This window comes from Rhipicephalus microplus, chromosome 7 (genome assembly GCF_043290135.1).
Source record: "Rhipicephalus microplus isolate Deutch F79 chromosome 7, USDA_Rmic, whole genome shotgun sequence".
Lineage (NCBI taxonomy): Eukaryota > Metazoa > Arthropoda > Arachnida > Ixodida > Ixodidae > Rhipicephalus > Rhipicephalus microplus.
The window spans coordinates 109696957-109716555 of NC_134706.1; the positions used below are offsets into that span (position 1 = coordinate 109696957).

Here is a 19599-nt window from a genome sequence, read left to right on the forward strand (position 1 = left end):
ACATGGCCAAGCTTGTCGGCTTCATCCTAGTTGTTATTGGCGCTCACCAGCTCGTAGTGCTCAAGCCAGTCTTCCACGTCGGTTCATCCGCACCGCTGAAGACCTTCGGGTCCCGTAGCCTAGGATGGCCGGGGCAGTTGAACTGGGGCGACGATGCCGATGGGTTGGCGTTGTCAGTCATGACGGGCGGTAGCGTGCGGCTTCGCAGTTCCAGGATGTAGCGACGGGGATGAACAGCACTCTCCACCAAATGTGACGAGGTTTATTAGTCGATAACGACAACGGCAAAACAGCGTCAAGAACCGTCCAGCAGAGATCAGCACAGCAGCGAGCCGAAGCACGAGCCGAGAGAGCCGGGCGTTAGCGATACTATTCGCCACAGGCACATCTTCTTCTTCACACATGTAACATATTTATAATTACTGAGAGATCATTTCATCAGGTCGGCAATCTTCCCCGAAACAAGCTTTCCAAGCATGCTGTTCTTCCTCGACGAATGTGCGCCACTGCACCACTTCTCCAGGTAGTGCCAGAAAAGAGAAAAATAAACATTTATTTCGAAACAGTGTTCCAAGCGATGCCCTGTATCGCCATAAGGTGGGAGTGTTCCCAAGTGCAGGAATTGTCTGACGTCGACTGTTCTCTTGGTCCTGGTCACGAATTGTCACTGGTCTTCTAGGGCTTCGAGGACGACCTTGACCTCCCACGTTTTTATCAGGTGGTCGTACTTCGTTCAGCTGCTTGTAACGGGAATCAAGTGCCTGAGAAGAAAAACAAATAATAAATACGAGGAAGTGGGAAGGGAAATTTTGGAAGTGCTGCTGCAAAAGAAAAATGAAGCATCAGAATAAAAAAATCATGCCATATGCACAGAACAAAATATGATATGTCGGTGAAGCTGGGGGAGGGGTTGGAGATTATTGGTAAACTGTAACTCTCCTGTGAAAAGTCAGCCAATCACACTATTAGAAAGACGTAAGACTGTGCCTATATTACACAAATCAACTTTTACTTTGTTCTTGTTCATTTATTCTTTTCATTTCTTATTTGTCATGCGGGTGGATTGCGAGGTCCCGTCATTACTATGGCATTATGGCCCGTGAAATTAAGCAAGAGAGGTTCTTAGGCTGACTGCAGTAAGAACTTTGCAAACACTAAGTTTATGCACGTCCCTCGGATCGTGGTAGGCTGGATATGGATACATCAGAGTGCATATTGATAAGCATGTGCTGCACGATGCAGTCATTGGCAATCTTGTCTGTCTGTCTGGCTGTCTGTCTGTCTGTCTGTCTGTTTGTCTGTCCGTCTATCTCTCTCTCGCTCACCCACTCACACTAGCGTTACCTGCTGAGTGAGTCATACAACTAGGTGTTTAAGAACTGGTCACAAAAATACATTCATGAATAGATCCCTGGCTTTAAGAGCTCCGCCCCTAAAAGGGCAGAAAGATCATATTTTGGATCAGCATAACGGACATTCTGGTGAAATGGAAGTAGGTAACATTTACTAAGGACGAACATTTCGTCACATCTGTACAGCGGAGTAGATTCTGCTGGTGTCAGAGAAACAAAACCCGAGTCATTCTCAAGAGTAGAAGCTTGGCTAGAAGGTGTGTAGTGATATTGACGAGCTTAGTCAGCGCACGAACTTAAAAAACTCCCAAGCATTTCCCCGAGGGTGAACATGATTAAGTGCGAATATATGGGGTGATGCTATGAGGGGTATTTAATTATTCGCGCTATTATATTTATTAATCACACTATGGTGCCTTTATGATGCAATGGTTCTTGGGAATCGCAATTTCATCACACGGGGGAGTTTACGTTAACTCACTGGCGAATGCCAACGGATTTTAACTTTACTCCCCCTCACCACCCGCTCTCGAAGGGAGACTGAGAGAGAAGGCGGGCGCGCGAGAGAGAGGGGTGCGCGCGCAGCTGCAGCGAGTGAGGAGAGCGGAGGAGCGAGCGAAGGGGGAGGGGGTATAAGGCGCGTTGCTGACACCGATATCAGCGTCGCGTCAATGGCTTATTCGGTAGAGCGTCGCGCTGCGGCCCGCCAAGTCCTCTTTCTTTTAAAGATAGAGAGAAGACTGCGGACGCCACCGACGGCGGTGGAAGGTTTGGGGTCGCTTATAGAGTCTATTCACACTTAAAAAGTAGGATAGGGTAAACAGAAAGTGTGCTGTAACAAAAACAGCATTCTTTCTATCCAGCCTGTCCTTTTACATGCGGAGCAGTTTATAGCCTCACCTACTCGAAAATCCGGCGTCGGTGGTGTCGTCTACACCCCAAATGCGCATGGTCGAGTCTAGTGCCAACTGTGCCCCCCCCCTTCCTCTCCAATCTCTCTCGCCTCGCAAGGCCGACGCAGGCAGCGTTTGGCAGTAAAACCCATAGAGTTCCCCAATATACACAAGAGGGAACTCTGGCAATAGTATCTATGGGAGGTGCCACGCATGGCACTTCAGCGAGCATGGAAATAGTGGGTAGTACACATATTTATCTAATCTTCGTACTTCTGGCCTGCTTCTGGCTCCGTGGGTGTCCGTGTCGCTTGGAGCTGTCTTCTCTCGAAACAAAAATCAGGAAATGTTCAGCGGTTGGGCTTCACTACCTTATTCTTTTAGGCTTACGATTTGGAATCGGGTCACGAAGTTCAAAAAAGGTTCATTTTTACCCTCAAAACGAAACCGAAACCAACAATAAACGAAGGCGCAAGTACGATTTGCCGCCCGCAAGTACGACGATTAGGCAAATCCGTGTGCTACTCATCATTCTCATCGTCGGTGAGCGATTGCAGCACCTAAGTGCTCTCTAGTTAATTTTAGAAAGCTCTATGGTAAAACCCGTAGAGTTTCTCACAATCATACCTAAAGGGAAATCTAGCGCTAGTGAGCTGCTGGATGCAAGGGAATGACGGGATACGTGAGCTTCAAACTTTACTCGAATTCGTATACTTTGAAGACGCGTCTGGTTTCACGTTAAAATGATTGATTTCTTATTGAAAGAGCACTTAGTAAGATATTTATTTTGTAAGTGCACACAAACATGCTGTATTTAACACTAGAACCTTCCACGTTGATGTACAATTTTACTAAGCGTAAGAAGTAACCAATGGACGCTAAACTTGGCAGGTACACGACAAAGCGAGCGTTCTTTCCGCGAGGTTTATGTCGTATTTCTTTCCTTCACCTTTTAGCTGTGCCGTCGAGGTGAGTGGACTTTATTTTAGAATATAATCCGCTTATAAACGTTTTGTTTTAGAGAAGCTTTATTTACGCAGTCGTATTCGCTTTTGAGCCGAAGCCTCGCTCAACGCCAGCTTACACAAGCCCCGTCATTCTCAGCGCTTGTTGAGGGTTGATGCAAACGATGACATGGCTGATTGAACGGCAAACAACTGATTTATTAACGATTCAAAGAGACTACATAGTTATAATAGGAGACATGAATGCGCACATAGAAGATATAGATGGGTATACCGATCCGACAGGCAAAATGATCATGGATATGTGTGAAAGGCTTGATTTTATCATTTGCCACAGTACCGAGAAGTGTGAAGGGCACATAACATGGGAGGTAGGAAGGCTTCAGTCGACGATAGATTATGCACTGATGTCACATAGGATGTATGATAAGCTCAGGGGAAGGCACATAGATGAAGGTGGCTCCAGAAGTCTGGGTAGCGATCACAAACGTATCAAGCTAAGTTTTGGAAGAGCAGTGAAAGTGGGAAGGAGACAAGATGAGCAACTACAGGAAAACTTTTATGCAGAAAGGCAAATTGAAATAGCCACTAAACAAATTGAGAAAGTAATCATGGAGGATAATAAGACAGTGTGGACATACACGAATATAATTAGACTCTTTGAGCTAGAGCTTGCTAAGACGCGTGACAAGCCATCCTGGAAAAGAAGACACAAACCCAAAAGTTGGTGGGATGAGGAAGTTAAGAGAGCCATAGCAAAACGTCAGGAAGCCTCTAGGGAACACAGACATGCTAAGCAGTGGGGTGAACCGACAGATGATGTTGAAAGTAAATGGGAAACCTTTCAAGGCTGTAGAAGGGATGCATCCCTTCTGATCAATGAAAAGATTAGAAGAAAGGGAGCTCAGTGGCTGGCAGAAGTACATAAAAAAGATAGAAAGGCAGCTGCGAAATTTTGGAACCATCTAAACTCCCTAAGAAATGAGACGAGCCTAGAGCAGAGTTTCATAACTACAGCCCAAGGTGCTAGGCTAGAAGATACGAAGCTATTGAATATATAAGAACAAGGGTGACAGAAAAATTTCAACAAAGAAGTACTTCATGCACCACAATAGACAAGGACGAATCAAGTGGTGCAATGGCTCCATTTTCACAACGAGAGTGGGAAAGGGCTGAGAAAAGGGTTCCTAGTAGTGCATCAACAGGCCCAGATGGCATTCCAATCAGGCTGATAAAGAAATTAGGTCCGAAGTCTAAGCAGGCTTTGAGAGAGGCAGTGAGCAAAATAATAATCGATGGCGAACTTCCCGATGGATGGAAACTTAGCAGGATGAGCATGATATATAAAGGAAAGGGGGAGAAAGCTGACATAAACAACTACCGTCCCATAACAGTGGCATCAGTGGTCTACAGGCTGGCGATGCAGATTTTAAAGGAAAGACTGCAGGCATGGATAGAAGATGAGGGGGTGCTGGGGGAACTGCAGAATGGGTTTCGGAAACACAGGAGGTTGGAAGACAATCTGTTCTCACTGACGCAGTGCATCGAAATAGCAGAAAAGGAACACAGGCCCCTGCGGCTAGCATTTTTGGATATCAAGGGAGCGCACGATATCGTGGTTCAAGAGGAATTGTGGGGAATACTGGACACACTAGGCATGGAACATGTAGTCACTAATCTTTTAAAGCGTATCTCTAAAGGTAACAAGGTAGTTATAAAGTGGGAAAAACAGGTATCCAAGCCTGCAAAGGTAAAACGGAGCTTAGGCAGGGGTGCCTCCTGTCACCCTTATTATTCATGATGTACCTACAAAGATTACAGGCAAAATTAGAGGAAAGTGGACTGGGCTTCAACCTCTCTTGAGTCAAACAAGGAAAACTTATTGATCAAGCACTACCAGCATTAATGTACGCAGATGATATAGTGCTAATGGCCAACAACAAGGAAGATTTGCAGAGATTGATGGACATCTGCGGTAATGAGGGAGATGGGTTAGAATATAGATTCAGTAAGGAAAAATCAGCAGTCATGATTTTCAATGACAACGAAGGTAGTGAACTTAGAATACAGGAGTTCACGCTAGAGAAAACAGATAAATACAGATATCTGGGCGTATGGATAAGCAATGGGACCGAGTATCTGAGGGAACACGAAATATACGTGACGTCTAAAGGTAACAGGAATGCAGCAGTCATGAAAAATAGGGCACTGTGGAATTACAATAGGTATGATGTTGTGAGAGGAATATGGAAAGGGGTCATGGTTACTGGGCGGACGTTCGGCAGTGCGGTCTTGTGCATGAGTTCAGAAGTTCAAGCAAGATTAGACATTAAGCAACGTGGAATAGATAGGCTTGCTTTAGGAGCTCACGGGAATACACCAAATCAGGGAGTACAAGGTGATATGGGATGGACGTCATTTGAGGGCAGGGAAGCTAGCAGCAAGATAAAATTTGAGAAGTCACTGAGAGAAATGGGGGAGGAGCGTCGTGCTAGGAAGGTTTTCAGCTACTTGTACATGAAGAATGTCGATACAAAATGGAGGAGGCGAACCAGGAAATTTACTGGTAAATACTTAGAAAACAGCACGTGGCCAAACCAAAAAGACCTATGGGTTAAGAAGAAAGTGTAGGAAACGGAGACTTAACATGTGGAGAATTGGCATGATTAAGAAGTCCGCACTAGAGATCTATCGAACTTTTAAGCAAGAAATTGCCAAAGAAAGGATCTATGATAATACTCGGGGTATTTCTCTACTGTTTGAGGCCAGGACGGGAGTACTGCGAACGAAGACATATCAGGCCAAATACGAAGTGGTAGACACAGTATGCAGTGCGTGTGGAGAGGAAGAAGAAACTGCCGAACACTTGATAATGTTCTGTAAAGGGCTTCACCCTATAGTTCAGGATGATGGCACAGAGTCTTTCAAAGCACTGGGGTTTAGGGACAGGGAGGGCCAAATAGACTTTAAGCGGGTAGACTTAACTGAAGGAGGTTATCTAGAAGGAGGTTATCTGATTGGTGGCTAAAGTCAAGGCACGAGTGAAAATTAAGCCCTTCACTGCAAAGTGCTCGTCCAAATTTACTATTTAAAGGAAAAAAAAAAGATAAATCTAGTGGTTAGTTTACTAAGTATCACGGCTAGGTGGCGTTAGCCGCCGCCCGATCTGAAGGGTAAAGCCACATACATCCATCCATCCATTCGGATGTAATTGCCTAACACAACCAGACTCCTAAGTAATGCGTCCTCGCATTATTAATCCGTGACGAAATGTTGAAGCCAACGTGGTGGTTTTCTCAGTCTGCGCCGGTCATCAGTAGCTAACGGTGCTTGAGTGGATTGCGCAGAGTCATCGTGCAGTTGTGCAGTTGTGTCTTGTGTTTTCTCAAGAAAGCACTTTAACTGCGTTGCGCTGGCCAGCCTTGTTTCTGTGCGATTGTTCTTCCTTCTGGTGATCGTAAAGTTTCCTTGTCGCGGTCAGTAATCGTGTATGGTCTGTCGTACCAAGGATCAAACTTCCCGGCTTTGGATGATGTCTCGTACCAGACTTGATCACCTACTTCTTAGGGTGCTCGCGGACGCTTTCGGTCGTGTTTAGTTTTCATACCGTTTAGGTAGGCTGTTATGTTGTCAAATGCTTCTTGCCGGACCATCTCGATGTGTTGTTGGGGCTCATGGATGTCTACCTTCAGCTGGTTGTCAATTATCCTTCGGGGTGTGTAATTAAACAACAGTTCGAATGGTGAAATCTTGAGTCCAGCTTGAGACTGTGCGTTGACTTCGTAGGTGGTTTTTGCAAGGTATTCACTCCAGTGGTCGACGTCTCCATTGACATTCTTGCGTAAAGGTGGGAGAATTCGACCGTTGGCTCTCTCAAGTCCGTTTGCCCATGGGGTGTAGGGCACTGTGAGCGTGTGTTCGATGTGATGATGACGTAGATAGTCATTCGTTTTCTTCGATGTGAACGCGCTGTCATTGTCACTGATTAGGTTTTTGGAACTCCGAATTTAGTGACAATCTTTTCTTCAATGAATTGGATCACATGTGATGCACACTTGCTCGGCACTGCCCGTGTGACAATGAACCTCATAGCTGCGTCTACAGCTGTTATGGCATATTTGTTCTCGTCAGCTGTGTTGATTGGCCCCAAATGGTCAATGCCCACTGTGTGGAAGGGTGTTTGTGGCGCCTCCCTTGGGTTGAGTGTTCCTGGTTGCACACCCGTTGCGTGGTTGTGCTGCTGACACACCCGGCACTATCTCACATATTGTGCGATGCCCTGGTCCATATTCTGCCAGTAGTAACGTTTGGATAGTTTGGACTTCGTTCGCAGGGCGTCTCCGTGACCAGCATGATCGTGGTGACTTTGCATTAAAGCAGAATATAGCGATTTGGTCATGACAACCCGTTGTAATGTCTTCCCATGTTGGGTTATACTGTGCATGAGCATGCCATTAACAATCTGGTAGCTTTTGCCAGCTTGGCTTTGGTTTCCCGTTTCAGTAACAGCTTCGATGTCTTTGATAATAGTGACCAGTTTTGCATCTTTGTGCTGGACTTCACACAGACGTGAATCATTTGCCCTCAGCACAAACACTGCGTTCACCATTCTCGATAGTGTGTCTGCCACGGTGTTTGTCTTGCCGGATGTGTGACGCACAGTGAGATGGTATGTGGACAGGTCTAGGACAATGCGTCCAAATCGCCTGTTATGAGCTCGAAATGTTCTAGTCCTTGCAGGTAACAGTGGAAACGTTCGGTTATGGCCCAGTGAGCTGCGATTGCCTGAAGTTCCGTCGAATGCTTGTGGCTGTTGCTGTCGGAGACATTTTTGCTTGCATATTCCACTACTTGTGTGGTGTCACCGTGTGTCTGCGTAAGGACTGCTCCGAGCGCTGTGTGGGAGGCGTCGACATGTACTTGTGTCGGCAGGTTTGGGTTGAACGTCACCAAGATAGGTGACTTTGTCAGTCGTTCCTTCAGCGTGTGCATGGCACCTTGACATTCAGGCGTCCACTGAACGATGGCATCTTTTTTCGTGAGAAGTGTCAGTGGCCGAGCAATTTTTGCGAAGTCTTTTATGTACTTGCGGTAATGGGATGCGAGTCCAAGGAATGACCTTGCTTCGCTTTATGTTTTCGGCGCCGTGTAGTTCTCTATCACTGCAATGCGTTGAGGGTCGATCGTCACTCCTTCTTGTGATATGAGAAATCCAAGGAATGGTATCTGCTTTTCTGCAAGCATACACTTGCCGTATACCACACGCAGTCCTAAGTCATGAAGAGCCTTCAGTACCTTGTCAAGCACTTCAATGTGTTCCTCAATAGTGTCAGTGAAGATACACACGTCATCGATGTACACATGACCACTGTCGACGAGTTCTTGAAGACCTTCACTCATGACGCTCTGCATTGTTGCGGGTGCTGTGTATAGGCCAAAAAGCAGTCGTAGTGGTTCGAAGTGTTCATGTTTTGTCACGAAAGCAGCTTTAGAAATGTGTTCTTCGCGTAGTGGTATGTTCAAGAAGGCTTTGTTGACATCCAGCTTTGACGGATATTGTGATCCGGCCACTTTCCGAATGAGTGTGTTGACTTTTGGCATCGAGTAGGCTCACTTGACCGTCTTCGCGTTCAAAAATCGATAGTCCACACACAATCGTTTCGGTGTAGTCTCATGATGTGGTTGGTCGACAACGATTACAGGGGAGTCGTCGGCGGACATTGAAGGGCGGATAATACCTCTTCTGATCCACTCTTGTGTTTCTTCCCGGATGAATCTACTGTTGGCATCGCTTGTGCTGTAGGGCTGCATCCTGACCGGCTTTTGGTCAGTGAGCTCAATAGCATGTTTGACGTGTGTGCACAGACCCGAGTCAATGTCAGTGTGGGTGAAGACATTAACGTTTTTCAGCAGAGACGATTTCAACATCTTTGTTTGACTCTCTGTGAAATATTCGGGAACAGGTTTACATTGAATCAACTGGGCGATTTCTTCCGCTGATAGCAGTTGGGGCACTTCACGTGTCACTGTTGTCTTCGCGTCAATGGCTCCACACACTTCGATGACGTCTGTTGAGTGGACGTCTTGTCGGCTGGACATTTCTTTGGAATATTTGATGCCTTCGCTCTTTACGGGGTTTTCCGTGCTCAGTTCTGTCACGAAATTTGAGAGAGACGGTTGTGCGTCCGAGTCACTTCAGGTTGATATACCGACATTTTTTTTCAGTTTCTGTATGAACTCGATCCTGTGAATGCCATTATCATAGCGTTCAATATAGTCAAACGGAATGGCCTGTCTCCAGTTAAGGCCTACCATGACTTCGTATGGAAGATTCATGATCACTTTAGTTTCTACTGTAGCACAGGATTCACCGATGGAGATCCCCACTTGAGTCACACAGGTTGGCTTGCACGAGTTGCCAAATGGACCACTCAATACACAGTCCACGTCAGCAGCAACCTCCAAATTGTGCTTTTGTGCAAACTGCTCGTCGAAGAGTGTTACTGCAGAGCCTGTGTCCCAAAGTTCTTGTAATGTGAAGTCATTTACACTGGCCTGTAGTAGTATTATCCTTCGCCCACTCGTTTCTGTGATGGCGACCCTATTGATGCCTTGTGGTGAGCGTTTCGCTTAGCGACGTCGCACAGCTGCTGCTTTTTCATCTCCTGTGCGTGTGTCTGGATCAGGGCAGTCGGTTGCTCTATGTTCTTTCCTTTTGCAATGTGCGCACGTGTCGGCCGGCAAGCGTGCATACTTTGGTGTCATTATGGTAGATGGTTCAGCTGCATTTCTCTTGCTGAGCTTTGACGATGTGCTGACCGCCAGAGGTTTTTTTTGTTGCTGATTCCAACATCCCGTCTATCCAGCTGTTGGGCGTAGTGCAAGAACTCGGGGATAGTTCCGCGTCACAGGTCGTGAAAAGCTGCTAACATGTGTTTTACGCTTGTTGACCATACTCCCTGTATGAGCCAGTCGACCACATCGTCGTCGGACAGTTTATACGAGGCTCGTCTGATGCGTTGGAGGCGTGCTTTCATATAGTCTGTCATATTTTCGTTCTCTCGTTGAGCTCTTGCGTCGACGTAGGCGACCCATTGACAGAACAGGAGAGGCTTGCCAAATTCAGGTTTTAATGCGGTCACCCATGATGTCCAGTCGGCCTGCAAGTGCCTGGTAGTTTGGTGCCAAGCGGCTCCGCGGCCCCTAAGTCGCAAGATTCCTGCGTTGATTGTTTCTTCCTCAGTCCATGCGCGCCGCTCGCGCATGGATTCTACGGCAGTCTTCCACTGAGCGAAGTTGTCTGACTCAGTTCCCGAATAGGTCGGCAGCGTTCCCGTGAGATCTGGTGTCGTAGTTATTTGCAGCTGAGCACTGGTGGCGTTGTCGTTCGATGTGCCTGGCGGTGTTCCCTACTGCCTTTCGAGAAGTCACGTCATCATTTGCAACGCAGTGTTGAGCATCGCGAGCTCTGTTGTTCCGTTTGCGTTTTCGTTCGGCGTAGTTCGGTTTTCGATGGCGTCCGTGCGTGTTAAATGAGTCGAAGAGATGCTGTCTTCGAAAATACCTTGAGGCGTCGTAAGCTTCAGCTCAATCGTGCCAAAGGCCACCTCGTCCGCGATCAGTGTGGAGGTTTTCACTTCGGTGTGGCCGGTCTTCATACTGATCGTTGTCGCTGGCTGCACTTGCTGTTGCTAAGCCTCGGTACATACAGCGTTATCTTCTCGCTTCGTCTTCTGTTCTACGTCGGCCATAGGTTCGTTGTTAAGTCCTCGTCGCCATGTCAACGGTTGATGCATACGATGACACGACTGATTGAACGACAAACAACTGATTTATTAACGATTCAAAGAGATTACATAACCGATACCTTGTGAAGCGCTTCGCGCTCGCCAACCATCTTCCCGTCCCCCTTGCAGCCACTCTCTTAACCGCTAGTAGTTTCACAACATCACGATAGGTAGCACCAGTTGTCCGTAGTGGATGTAGTTGCCTAACACGCTCCAACATCGCCCCTTAAGAAATTCGCATAGACGATGACTCCACACTTACCTCTATCGGTATTTGTGAGAAACTCTATGGCAAAACAGACTGCTCGCACTTCACAACCGTTCACTGTGCACCCCGAGGAAGCAGCGTTGCTCAAACTGCCCGTGTCAAAGTCGCTGAAATTGGCCGTTAGTGGCACGAAGAAAATAGACGCGTGCACGCCCCCCTCCTCCCTGTATCACGGCCACAATCCGTTCTGTGATGCAGGGCGTGAGACGCTAGCATCGCGTTCTATTTTTACCGACCCCGTCTCGGTGTTGCCTTTTTCATCCGCTAGGCTATGTGTTCTGGCGCTGCAGTCAGATCATAAAACACGACTGCACGGTGCGCGTTTGGAATTCAGTCAAGGGCGTCTTTACGGCTTCCGCTTGACTTGACGCTTTGCTTGTATGAGTAGATGCGATGGAAACAACAGTACCCCCAACCAGTAATGGGGCGCAACGCAACATCAGCGTTCCACCACTCTTTGTAGGCAACAGTTCTCTTTCATTCAATAAATAATAAAGACGAAATAACAAATAAACAATCTCGAACCACACCCAATTACGCAACACTCACGTGATACCCCCACCACTCTGCAACGCATTTATTCAAGTTCCCACCATTAGAAGATGCGGGTGGCTTTTGAGGGGCGAAGCTTGTAGAAGTCCGCGTTGTAGTATTAGTAGTCGTTGTCTTAGCAGTAGGTAGCCACCTCTCGTTTAGTTTTTTGAATGCCCATTAAGTGGCAGTACTTCTACGTGATGAAGATATGATGAAAAGATGCGCGATGACAGTACTTGGAGTGTTCACTAGATGGACGCATGGACAGACAGACAGACAAGCAGACGGACGGTTGGACGGACAAACAGACAGACAGTTGCACAGGCAGACGCACGGATGGACGAATGAACGAACGCAGGGACGGATGCACGGACACTTGGACGGACAGATGGACGCACGGTCGGATGGCCGGACGGATGCATGGAGGGCCATCATTCAGTTGCGTACTTGCGAACCGGCAAAACGCCATCAGTTTCAGTGAGTGCTTGAAGTTCTTTGTGCGAAATTGTTGGCTCATTCAGCTGGTCAGTGACAGCCACCGTTTCCGCGAGGTCATCTGTTCCGGCTTCCGGCTCCTGCGATGTTTGGGGTGAGCGCTTTAGAGCATTGGAGATAAACGAAAGTTTGCCAGGTTTAGAAATAAACTTGTATTTGTACGCTCCCAGCGATGACGCCCATCACTGAATGCGGGTGGCAGCCATAACAGAAGTTTGGATGTGCGGTCTCAGTAACCCCAACAATGAACGGTTATCCAATACCAGTGTGAACTACCGTCCCAAGACCAAATCGCCGAAGTGTGCCACGCCAAACAATAGGGTTAAAGCTTCTCACTTGTCAAAATGCCAAAATGGTTGATTGGCCGAGTTGGAGATTAGTGACGGTTTGAAATAAGAGCGCGATAAGTAGACAGGACAGCTTGGTTTCGGAGCAGTTCCGTTTGGCGGAGGTGATAGTTCATGAACTGAACCCAATTAATCTGTCTTCGCTGTTTATGCGGGGAAAAATGGTAGCACCGACGCGGTAATGGGGACGGCGTCACATTTCAACAGCAACTCCCGGTGAGGATCAAAGTACAGTGGTGGTAAAAATATTGCGGACCCAGGGAACATGGGTCAAACACCGATGAGCCTTATGACGGCTGTCTGCAAAGCTCGAGAACGCGCTCTGCGCTCAATCACCTGTTTATACCTACCAGCCCACTCGTTCGCTCTCTTGAACAGAGCGCGCAACACAACGCCAGAAACAGCGCAAGCTGTCACTTTCTGCTGTCTCAGCGGAAACAGCGAGGGATGATGTGACGAAAATACGTGTAATTTGTAGTGGCAGTGCTCGGTGCGTGCCGCAATCTGCGCCTAAGTCCCGGACGCTCCGCTGTGTCGAGAACGTGTATACGGCGTCAGTTTTTCGGAAATCGACCTATGTGATAAATTCGAGCTCTGACAGCCGGAGTGACTCCTTGCGCTTCTTCTCCGGTGCACACGCTGTTGAAGGGAGTGAACGAGCAGGCTGGTAGGCACGAAGGAAGGAAAGATTTTTTCTTTCTCCGTGCTGGTAGGTAAAAAAAGAGGACGTGCGTTCGAATTGCGCACTTTTGAGCTTCACAGGCAGCCGCCAGAAGGCGCAGTGGTGGTGTTTGACGCGTGCTTCTGTGGTCTGCGAAATTTTAACCGGCACTGTACGTTAGTACTGGCGCAAAACTCTTTTTGCCTTCTTAAATGCCTCATTTTATTTAGTGTGCAAAGCACATTTTTTTTGCCTTTTTTCAATTAGTTTTTACATAGGTGCGAACACAGTGCAAAGATTTGCCAGAAATTTTTTGTAACAAGAGACCATTCCTAAAAAGGATCGCAGCTCAGTGATATTTCATGACGTCGGGGCTGGTCTCACTGCGTCGACGTTCTTTTCAAGAGTGTGCAGTCCCTCGGCATCGATACGGCGTCCAAGATGCGTCAATGATGATTCACAAAACCCGCACTTGTTCACACGAGGCCTGATGCCGATCTCGCGGAATCTCTGCGACACTGCTCGCAGATTAACATCTTCATTGTTGCTGCTCTCGGATATCAGCACATCAATCAGATATGCCCGAGTCCCTTTTAACCCCTACAGCACCAACTAAATTTTGCGCTCGAATATCGGAGGAGCAGGCGCGATGCCAAACTGTAATGTGTCTTAACAGAACAGCCCGTTTGACGTGTTTATCACTGCCAATTTACGCGATCCTTCATCTATTTCAACCTGGTTGTGTGCGTCGCGAAAGTCTAATATACTGACCTTTTCCCTCCGCATGAGTTTGCAAAATGTATATGGCGAAAAACGGGTACTCCTATATTTCAAACACTGGGTTTTAAGACATCTTTAAGGCATATGTACACCGTTCAGTTGTTCTTTTAAACAAGAACAATGGGCGTAGCCCATTCGGGATGAGCGACTGTAGAAAGCATGCCTGCGGTGACTTATAAGTAAAGCTCCTTTGACACTTTATCGTGGAGTGCGAAAGAAATTTTCCTTGCCTTGAACAACTTGGGGCTCGATCTGTTCTTGATGTGCAGTCGGGCTGGCGGTCGTTTGATGGGACCAGTGCCCTCAGTGATAAGGTCAGCGTTTTGATGAAACAGATTAAGAACGACCTGCTGGGCTTCACTTAGATTTGAAGGCTGCGAATACAGATTAAGAAGCTGGATGTGTTCATCTGTCAATTTTTTCAGCAGATCCCAACCGCAAAGTCTGGGGCCATTGCAGTATAACGTAGTCAAACTGCACTGCACTATTTAATGTACGTACCTTCATAGGAAACCAGCGTCGTTAATGCGCCAAGAAGCGGACGTTTTTCCAGATAGCAATAGAGCTGTAGTTGTGACTTCTGTAGGTGCGGCCATTGATTACAGCACGTCTCGTACACGCTCTTAGGAATGGCGCAACCAGGAGAGAACGCATATCGATGTCCATCGTTATTTCAATGCCATTCCACGTGAATACATTCCTGAAAGAAGGTATGAGTTAGCAATGAGTGGCCAAAGACCAAATTTGCGACGCGCTCGGTTGTTTGTGTCTTCATTATCGGCTGCTTCTGCTATCGTTGCTACCTGTCTGTTTGTTTGGTCCATCACCGCACGCATTCTGGCTAAGTGCCCTCGCCATGTACATTTCAAGCACCTGCGCTTGATGAGCTCACAAGCGCTGGTTTTGTGACCATGCTTTTCAGAACATCGTTATACACCCAGCATTGTTATACACCCAGCAATTTTGCAAACCGCATTCAGCGCTTTTTGCGGCAAAGGCAAGAGGCTCCGCTTCTTGAAGATTACGCTTGTTCTTTGCTATAGCACTTGTTTTTCGCAAATTCTTGCACCTGACTCTGCACACAATACGATCCCCTGTCATCTGTCTAGCATCACTGAAAAACTGCGATTCTGGGCTCTCTGTCGAATTGCCACAATAAATTAATCTACAGACACCTATTATTGTTGGGAGCGATGAAAGATTGTGAAGCTTTAAACAATTTTATTCGTCACTGGGTCGTAGTAGCTGTTTGACATCTGCGCAACAACTGCATAGGCCAGAGCACTAGGTTTCCGTGGCGCTACCTTTCCGTTCAAGATTTCAATTGTGTTCGTTCCAAGCGCAGCTAGCAGCAGGGCTCTTTTCTTAGTATCATCCCTTCACATCGTTCGCTTTGAAGTAAGCCTCTACCTTTACTGAGTACACTGGCCACTTATCTTTTGCAACATCGTATACCGGTAGCGGGTGTGCCAAGGCTGGTAGGTTCATTCTGTGGGCTGTCGCGTATAAGCATTATGAACTTCTTGCGGCAGTAGAATCCTCGTCGCCACAGTTACGTGCTTTCGTCCATAGGCCGGTAGCGGTAATATAAAAACCAGTCGATATGACGGGACACGAGAATTTATTTACAGCTCAGTAATATATATGCAAGCAAAAGGGGAGAAAGAAAAAAATAGCTACAATGACGTATGCACCGATCAACGTCATCTTGCTCGATTTGTTATCTGCAGCGAAGTAATCACTGGAATGTTGGATAATCATGGTCCAATGTCGATTAAAGCTGAACATCTTGATTGTGGAGTGGTTAGGATTCCTGTTCACTTGCAATCGTGGTTTAACGAAGCACTGACCCAGAGAGCATAATTCTATCTATCTATCTATCTATCTATCTATCTATCTATCTATCTATCTATCTATCTATCTATCTATCTATCTATCTATCTATCTATCTATCTATCTATCTATCTATCTATCTATCTATCTATCTATCTATCTATCTATCTATCTCTCTCTCTCTCTATATATATATATATATAGAGAGAGAGAGAGAGAGAGAGTGACATTGTGTGTGTGCTTTCTCAGAAGCTGTAGACACGATACCACTCGCATAGCGCAGTGAACCCTGAAGCTTCTTCTAATTAATTTTTGCTTCTTTTTGTAGTACTTTTTTTCTCTTAAGCGTTTTTTCCCTCTAGTTTTTTTTCAACAAAATGTACCCTCACTCCTGATGAAGACCAGACTCTGGCCGAAACTGTCGAAATAAACGTTTCCGTTGTTACCGTTCTCACGCAAAATATACTTGACTATATGCAACGCTACAACCACTTCCGCCATCATGTGTTCACACACACACACACACACACACACACAGACACACACATATATATATATATGTATATATATATATATAAATATATATATATATATATATATATATATATATATATATATATATATATATATATATATATATATATATATATATTTATATATATATATGACATCTAGCAGACAATAATGCCAAGGATGGTATGGGAGAAGTTATTAGAACCAATTTAACGTGCTTGTAATAAACTTAATAAAATTTTAAACGTGGGAGTGTCAGTCAGCGCCCTCTGTAGCCAAGTGGCGAGTGTGAAACACTCTTTTATGAGCCTGTGTGGGGTGTTCCACAGTCACTTCTTTACTCCTACATTTAAATCCACATGTAAACTCCAAAAAGTGAATGGGGGATGGCCGCCATGATAGCTCAATGGTTGGAGCATCGAACGCGTTATTCGAAGGTCGTAGGCTCGATTCCTGCCCATGGAGGGTTATTTTTTCACTCACTTTTCTTTCTTCTTATTTACATTACATGGGCTCGAATACCTTTCCCTATACAATCCTTGGAATTATTGTCTGTTAGATAACATTATTATTCTGTCTAAACACGGAAAAACGAGCCCTTATATTTACACTTCTTTGCATATATATATATAGATATATGCAAAACGAGCACTCAAGAAGGGCGCGCTGCCAACTTCTCGCGACAAAACGCCGTTGTGACGCCGCGAGGTCAACGATAAAAAAAAGAAAACAATCATCCAAAGACTCCCCGGGCGCGCGACTCTCTCCCTCGGAAGCGTAGGTTCGCCAACGAAACTACTCGCGTCAGCGGCCGAGCAAGCACTGGAATTTTCTTGATGGGAAGGGGCGTGGTGATGCCGGGTTGCGTCATCCGTCGCAGAAGGCCTTCGAACCGTCTCGCCCTCTCCCCAGCCTTCGCTGCGTACCGCACCGAAGAAATGATGAGAACTTTCTTTATTCTCGCGCGGAAGGTATTTCACCGAGCAGCGGAAATGGGAGATGAGGAGAAGACGGAAGTTAGCGCCAGAGCACGTAGGGATTCCGCCATGGAGTCGGCGAAGGTTTTGTCTGTAGGGACAAAGCAGGAGAAGAAGAGGATTACCACCTGAGGGATGAAGGCTCGAGCTACAGGCAAGAGCGTGTGTTTACCGCTATCAAGCGACGACGCGTGGCAACAGCTGCATGTGTGAAGCCGACGTGTTTCCGGCGAAGAAGTTTGAAGCTTGGAGAGTCGCCTATTGAAGACGCGAGGTTTCCTTGAAAAGTAACTTCGGGGGCAGCGGAACGCGAGGTTTCCTGGAAGAGAAACTTCGGGGACAGCGTAACGACAACAACGCGGGACTTTGAGTGTGTGATTCTCGGAAAAGTATCATCCAGACTTTTGATTCAAGAACTTTGGACTGAATAGGTTTTCTATCTCTTTAGTCTTTAAGTGTCTTAGTTGTTCAATGCATGCGACTGCATTGTAGTGCGTATTGTTGTCTGTGTCTCATGCTTCGAGTGTGGCTGATTGTACTGTGTAGTACGTTGTTTGATTGGGGACATATTGTACTGAACTATATTGTAGTGTGCATGCTTGTGTATTGTTTTGATCTGCCATTATTGAGAATATAATTTTATTTTGTTTATCAACTCTCGGCTCTGACTTGTTCTTTGGGCCACAGCCGGCGTCCGCTGGCGCGCCAAATAGGACCACTTCAAAATTGTCCACGATTTCGTGGTGCGGTTCGGGGGGCCGATACTTCGGCCCTTGGAATTAGCTCGGCGATTGCCTCCCTAATTAACGGGACCTGTGTGTGACAAATAATCTGGCGTCTGCGACACAGGACCTTTTGGTGCACAGTGTGTCCAAAGGAGTGAGAAAGAGCCTCGAGTTGTTGATAGTGCTATCGGAACGATTTTGTGTGTTGTTCAGTGTTCTCGTTAACAAGTGCAGGGGAGTGTTCCGATAGACTGATTTAGGCAGACTCTTTTTACACGCGGCAAGACTTTATCTGCGAGACACCATGGATCTCGAAAAGTTAGTTGCTCTTGGTGAGAAGATGGGTCTTTCTGGCACCGAACTACGGAAATGGGTAAGCCAGATTGAGAAAGAGGCGGTGGAGAGAGAGAGGTTGGCAGCTGAGAGAGCCAAGGAAGAAAAAGCAGCTGAGTTGGAACGAGAGAGGTTGGCAGCTGAGAGGGCCAAAGAAGAAAAGGCAGCTGAGATGGAAAAAGAAAGGTTGGTGGTCGAAAGAGCCAAAGCGGAAAAAGAAGGTGAGTTGGAGAGAGAAAGGCTGGCCACTGAAAGGGCGGAGGAAGAAAGAGAGCAAAAATTGAAGTTGGAGCTGGAGAGAGAAAAGTTTGCAGCTGAAAGTGCGAGAGAAGAAAGAGAGCAGCAATTGAAGTTTGAGCTGGAGAGAGAAAGACTGGCAGCTGAGAGGGCGAAAGAAGAAAGAGAGGAAAGGGAACGGCAGCGACAGCACGAGATGGAACTCGAGCGGCTCCGTTTGCAACAGCAAAATGAAACTCCGGTTCAAGCTAGAGTTGAAAGCAGCGAACGGGAGGACCACGGCTTCCGCTTGAACCCAAGCAGGATGCTCGTAGCGTTTGATGAAAGGAAAGACGACCTTGACGCGTACCTTCACCGATTTGAGACGATTGGAAGGAGCCAGAATTGGCCGGAACATCAATGGGCAACTGCTTTGAGTACTTGCTTGAGTGGTGAAGCGCTCAGTTTGTACGGCAGGCTGACGCCGACCGATGCAGCCAACTATGCAAAGGTGAAAGCTGCTTTGCTGAAGCAATTTAGATTTACTGTGGTAGGTTTCCGGGACAGATTTGAGACGGGAAAGCCAGCTGATGGTGAGACGGTTACGCAGTACGCCGCCCGACTTAGCCATTATTTCGATAGATGGACTGAACTTTCAGGGACAGCGCAGGATTACGATGAGCTTAGAGAGCTTCTAATTAGAGAGCGATTTCTCACTAGTTGCCACCCAAGCCTGTCGCTGTACTTGAAAAAGAGGAAGGCTGAGTCACTTGAAGGCATGCTTGAATTGGCTTATCAATTCTTGGAAGCGCAAGGTGGAACTAATTTGGCCAAGATCAAGAAGGAGTGTCCCGAGGATTCGAAAATTTCGGCACCCGAACAAAAGAAGCGTGCACCGGAGAGTGTACTGCGATGTTTTC

At 46.7% G+C, this 19599-nt stretch overlaps 1 long non-coding RNA gene across 1 annotated transcript; it reads right to left on the bottom strand.

Annotated features, from left to right (window-relative positions):
* Nucleotides 1-137: 137 nt before the first annotated feature.
* Nucleotides 138-11410, bottom strand: LOC142767593 (uncharacterized). The gene is made up of 2 exons (XR_012885008.1): nt 11260-11410; nt 138-761 (listed from the first exon to the last, which is right to left on the bottom strand). It is a non-coding gene; the product is annotated as an uncharacterized LOC142767593 (long non-coding RNA).
* Between the last annotated feature and the right edge of the window lie 8189 nt (nt 11411-19599).